General features: G+C 32.2%; 1 protein-coding gene across 1 annotated transcript in view; it reads left to right on the top strand.

The window, feature by feature from the left end:
- The window catches only part of EPHA5 (EPH receptor A5), a gene marked incomplete at its 5' end in the record, with an annotated part of 78,518 nt that overhangs the window by 35,230 nt on the left and 37,030 nt on the right, over nt 1-6,258 (top strand). The window lies entirely within an intron of this gene.

Below are 6,258 nucleotides of genomic sequence, written 5' to 3'. Positions count from 1 at the left end.
AATGTATCCAGATAAAAGAAGCAGTAATGGTATCACATTTTTTCTCCTGGCTCTTTACTTTTTATCCTAATGAAATATTAGCATCAAAGTTTTGATTGAGGCATTGAAGTTAAACATTTAATAGGATTAATATAACCATAGGTACCCTGCCTTAAGTAGTTCTTTAACAGCCAGAGATATTTCCATTATTCATTGTTTTCACTGAGATATTTTAATATTTCCAGAGAAAGCAGCAGCCTCAGAAGACTGTGAAAGTTCCTTGAGACTAATTATTTTGTTGAAGCAAATCTAGTTTTTTCTTAGAAATATCTAGAATTCCACTTCTTTTTTAAAATTGTGTTAGTGTCCTGTAAATGTAGTTATGTGGTGAGCTTCCCACTATAAGGATTTCAAATAATTTTTCAGTCATCCAATAAAGTATTTATGTGATACATAACTGAGGCCTTTATTTGCTTTTAACCTATTTTTTTCTTTGCCATTGCTAATGTAGTTGTATTCCTTCCTTCATTCTTCATGCCCTACATATCAACTTACTATATCATCTGAAAACTTTGGCAAGGAACGTTCTTTAGACTTTCAAGTGTTTGTTCAACTTTTATTGTAGTTCCTATTAATTAAGTTTTTAATTACATATGCCAAATATGCATACTAACAATGTGTATTCAATAAATGCTCTCAACCAAGTCATTTTAAAATATTAGATATTCATTTACTCCATTTAGCTTTCAAATATGGAAAACAAAACAACACATTTTAACAATAAATAGAGACAATAGAGATGAAACAAAATACTTGTTTAGTATATAACAAGTTAATTCCCAACTCATGATTCATTCAGAGTAGGTCACAAGGAGAATTCAGAAGTTTCTCACAAGTTTAAGAAAAAGAGCACAGCAAAAAGTATCATGTTAATGACTGGCTGAACTTTTAAATGAGTCTGTATTACTGAGATTGATTTTCTTCATGTCTCAAGGAGATACACATCTCCAGTAAGATTGCCCCTAGAGAATCCAGCCTAAAAATAAAATAACCTTCAAGACATGTGGGTTTCTTCAAAACTTAGATGTTTCTTCCTCCAGTGGGTCACTTGCCCATATATTATTACCCTCTTTACAGCAACTCAAAGAGGTTATTGCTATAGCAAGAAGGACATCCTGAGGTTGTATCAGAACAAATAAGTTGCTAAAGAAAGATGGGATGCAGGGACAAGGGAGAGGCATGTGGGGGGCTAGGAAAAACTATATTTTTGGAAAGAAAAAAATAAAAACTTTTTACAAAAATTAGACCATGTAATGAACGGGACAGATATTTGAAATAAACATATGATGTAAAGAAGATTGTCACAGATACAGTAAAATTAAACTGAAATTTGATTTTGACTATATTCTAAATATAGTCTGATAGACTATATTCTATCAAGGGAAAGACCTTGAAAAAACATCAGTGACAGCATATGATGCTAGATACGATAGGAACAAGAATCATAATAACAATGATTGAGTAATATTATTTCCCATACAGGAATGGTCTTATCTAATATAAGAGAGAGTTCTTAATGATAGTCATAGTAATAATAGCATGAATATATTTGACAAATTTCATGTCTTCATTTCATGTCTTTAATATGACTGCTAAATTTAACTTCCTTAAAATAAATTCTGACCATGGCTCCCTACTACCCAGGGTAAATGTAACGCTCCATAGGCAGCTAGTCTACCTTCTGTAATGTTAATGTAACATCTAGGACGGTGCCAGTCCTATTATTATGGAAGGCAGTATTGTGTAATTAATTGTCAAGGACATGAACTGTGACTCTAGCCTTCTGATTTTAATTTTGGTTTTACCATAAACTGCTATGTGACTTTGCACAAGTTAGTTAAACATTCAGAACATTAGTTTCTTCGTCAGTGATGTGGAGTAAGAACACCTCATAGTGATGTTGTAAAGATGACATGAATACAGGTAAACTTTAGAGTAGGCATGGCACAGGCTAGATAATTAATAAATATACTCCTATAGTTATCACTTTTCCATTTATATCTCTTCCTATGCTCTGAACTCTTCCATATCCATTTCTTTCTTAGTCCATTTTAATGTACCTCATATTTTGCCCTACCTATATTTTCTCTTTCTCTGAAACTGACACCCATATATTTATTCATTACTTTTTAAATTCCTTCAAAACCTTATTCAGATTTCATCACCTCCATGAATTAACCATCACCCATTCACCCTGAAGTAATGTTTTCTTCTTTTGAAAAGTTTGCCTATCTAAGGATTTTTGCAAAAGTCTGTAATGTTACTTCATTTGTCCCAAACTCTTTTTTTTGGTCCCAAGCTCTTATTCAAATTGTCCATTTAATTTTGCCTCTTTTACATATATATTTTAGCTTCCTAGCTTTAAAAAATCTGCTCCCTGAGGTCACAGATCATGTCCCAAATATTTATGGTAACCTATTTTACCTAAATCTAAGCCATTCCAGTCACCTTACTTAACACTTTGAACCAGAATGTCACACAAAAAAGGAAAAATAATACCTACTTAATAAGACTGTTATGTAGATTAAATTAAGAGGTGTGTGTGCGTGTGTGCATGTGTGTGTTTGTGTACAAAATGGCAGGCAATAGTGAATATGTACTTATTTTCACCTGTTTAAGTGAATGTGTCAGATATTAGTAGACAATATCCAAAATTTATTAGGGCTAATATTCATCTTCTTTTATAGACCCCTGATTTACTATGCAACTTGTTTATGTGAGTGGGATATAACTGAGCTAAATTAAGAAAACTAAACTCATACTAAGACAATTAATTTTGCCACATAATTCATACGCATGTGAAAACTTCATTTATAGAAGCAAGTTTCAATATCAACAAATGATATCTAAGTTCTGTGAATTCTAGTCCAAACAGTAGTACTGTGGTCGGGAATAGTTTTTAAATGTCCAGTATCCTACCCAAATGTTCTATGTGATGTTGCTGCCATGAGTCTGTACATATAAGTAAAGCAAAATTTAAATATTTTAAATATTTCTTTGTCTTTTTGTTGTTGTTCTTGTTCTTTGTGAATTGGAACTGTATTTCCCTTTAATAAAGGTAGCTCTTGATGTTAAACTTAGGAAGTCTTATACTTGTTTTTAATTCACCATGTTGCAACTCACTTTATTTGTGTCTTTAATTTCATACTCTCTGATCTGACGCTAATTTATTCAGCAATTATTCTCAACCTGCAGCAAACAGATAATGAAACCTAAGTGCAGCTAAGTCTTATGATGTTTTTCTGATTGAAGCTAAGGTAGGGAGTCTGAAGTGGCCCTCCTAGGGATGGTGCCATCATGGAACTTCATCTGTCCTGTATCGTTGCCCTCTGTACCAAAAACATGGGCCCTCATTCGGATCCCTTCTGTGTTTTGTTGTAAAACAGGACATGTCATAAATAGATACATGAGTATATTCTGAAGAGGTTTCATGACAAATGATATAAATACCTACAGATCCTGACTTAATTGACTCATTGGCAATGCAAGATGCTTAAGTTAATATACATGGTGCCAGCTTTTACTATGCAAAGCGATTCAGAAATAAAATTAAAAGAAAAATATTATAATTTTTACATAATTCTTTAAGATTTTGTTTTCTTACCCATGGAAATTATTAGCATGATTTTAGTACAGGCATATTTCTTTTGAATCTTAGAATTATTTGTACTTATATTTCTTTTTTGGAATACCATTTTTTTCTTGTTTTTTATGTGATTATTCATTTTTATTTAGTTTTTATTAAATTTATTAGGGTGGCATTGTTTAGTAAAATTACATAGGTTTTAAGTGTACAATTCTATAATACATCATCTGTCACATTGTGTGTTCACCACCCAGAGTCAGTTCTCATTCCATCACCATATATTTGAACTCTTTTACCCTCTTCTACCAACCCCCACTACCCCCTTACCCTCTAGTAATCACTAAACTGTTGTCTGTGTCTATGAGTTTTTGTTTCTTTGTTGCCTTGTTTGTTTGTTGCTTTTTGTTTGTTGCAGTTTTATATCCCACAGATAAGTGAAATCATAGTTCTTGACTATTTTCTGTCTAACATATTTCGCTTAGCATGATAATCTCAAAATTAATCCATGTTGTCGCAAATGGCAGTGTTTCATCTTTTCTTATAGCCGAATAATTTTCCATTGCATATATGTACCACATCTTCTTTATCCAGTCATCTATCAAAGGACACTTTGGTTGTTTTCATGTCTTGGCTGCCATGAATAATGCTGCAATAAACATAAGAGTACATATATATTTATTGATAAATGTTTTCAGATTTTTTGAGTAGATACCCAGAAGAGTGATTTCTGGGTCATATGGTAATTCTGATTCTTAATTTTTGGAGGAACCTCCATACTGTTTTCCATAGTGGCTGTACCAATTTACATTTCTACCAACAGTATATGAGGGTTCCTTTTGCTCCACAGCCTCTCCAATACTTGTTATTACTTGTCTTGTTGATGATAGCCATTCTAACATGTGTCAGGTGGTATCTTATTGTGGTTTTGATTTGCATTTTCCTAATAGCTAGTGCAGTTGAGCATTTTTTCATATATCTGTTGGCAGTTTGTATGTCTTCTTGGGAGAAGTGTGTGCTCAGGTCCTCTCTCAATTTTTTAATTGGATTGTTTATTTTTTTGTTGTTGAATTGTACGAGTTCTTTATATTTTTTGCATGTTAGCCCCTTATTGGACATGTTGTTTGCAGATATCGCCTCTCATTCGGTTGGTTGCCTCTTTGTTTTGTTGATTTAAAAATTTTTTATTTTATTTTATTTTATTTTATTTTTATGTTTTATTTTTTTGCTGTACAGAAGCTTTTTAGTTTGATATAGTCCCATTCATTTATTTTTGCTCTTACTTCCCTTGCCTTTGAGGTCAAATTCATAAAATCTTCTCTGAACCCAAGGTCCATAAGTTTCGTACCTGTGCTTTCTTCTATGCAATTTATTGTTTCAGATCTTATGTTTAGGTCTTTTACACATTTTGAGTTAATTTTGGCACATGGTGACAACAGTCTAGTTTCATTCTTTTGCATGTGACTTTCCAATTTTTCTAGCACCATTTATTGAAGAGGCTTCCTTTTCTCTTTTGTATATTTTTGTTTCCTTTGTTGAAAATTATCTATCCATATTTATGTGGGTTCATTTCTGTGTTATCAATTCTATTCCTTTGGTGTGTGTGTCAGTTTTTCTGCCAATACCATACTCTTTTGATTATTGTTGGCTTGTAGTATAAATTGAACTCAGGGAGTGTGATACCTTCAGCCTTGTTCTTTTATCTTAGGATTGCTTTGGCTATTTGGGCTCTTTTGTGATTCCATACAAATCAGATAATTTTTGTTCTATTTCTTGAAAACATGCCATTAGGATTTTGATGGAGATTGCATTAAATCTGTATATTGCTCTGAATAATATGGCAATGTTAAATATATTGATTCTTCCAGTCCATGAATGTGAAATATCTTTCCATTTCTTTGTGTGTTTTTCAATTTCTTTTAATAATGTCTTATAGTTTTTAGTGTATAGGTCCGTCACATTCTTTGTTAAGTTTATCCCTAGGTATTTTATTCTTTTTGTTGCAATTGCAAAAGCGAATTGATTTTTTCATGTGTTTTTCTGAAATTCTGTTGTTATTATATAGGGATGCAATGGAATTTTTTACATTGATATTGTATCCTGCAGCTTTACTTGTTTATTGTTTCTAATAGGTTTTTTGAATCTTTAGGGTTTTCTATATAAACAATCATGCCATCTGCAAAGAGTGACAGTTTAACTTGTTCATTCCCAATTTGGATGTCTTTTATTTCTTTCTCTTGCCTGCTTGCTATGGCTCAGACTTCCAGTGCAATGTTGAATAATAGTGGTGACAGGGGCCATCCCTATCGTGTTCCTGAATTTAGAGGGGAAACTTTCAGTTTTTCACCATTAACTATGATATTAGCTGATAGTTTGTTTTATATGGCCTTTATTATGATGAGGTACTTTCCTTCTATACCTATTTTATTAAGTGTTTTAATCATAAGTGGATGTTGTATCTTGTCAAATGTTTTTTGTTTGTTTGTTTACATCTATTGATATGATCATATGCTTTTTATTCTGTGTTTTATATGGTGTATCACATTGATCAATTTGCATACGTTGAACCATCCTTGTGCCCCTTCAATGAACACCAGTTGATTGTGATGTATAATCTTTTTCATGTGTTGCTGTAT

The sequence above is a fragment of the Hipposideros armiger genome, unplaced genomic scaffold (genome assembly GCF_001890085.2).
Source record: "Hipposideros armiger isolate ML-2016 unplaced genomic scaffold, ASM189008v1 scaffold_1753, whole genome shotgun sequence".
NCBI lineage: Eukaryota > Metazoa > Chordata > Mammalia > Chiroptera > Hipposideridae > Hipposideros > Hipposideros armiger.
The sequence above is the reverse complement of the archived record's forward strand: the minus strand, read 5'-3'. Positions and strand labels throughout refer to the sequence as shown.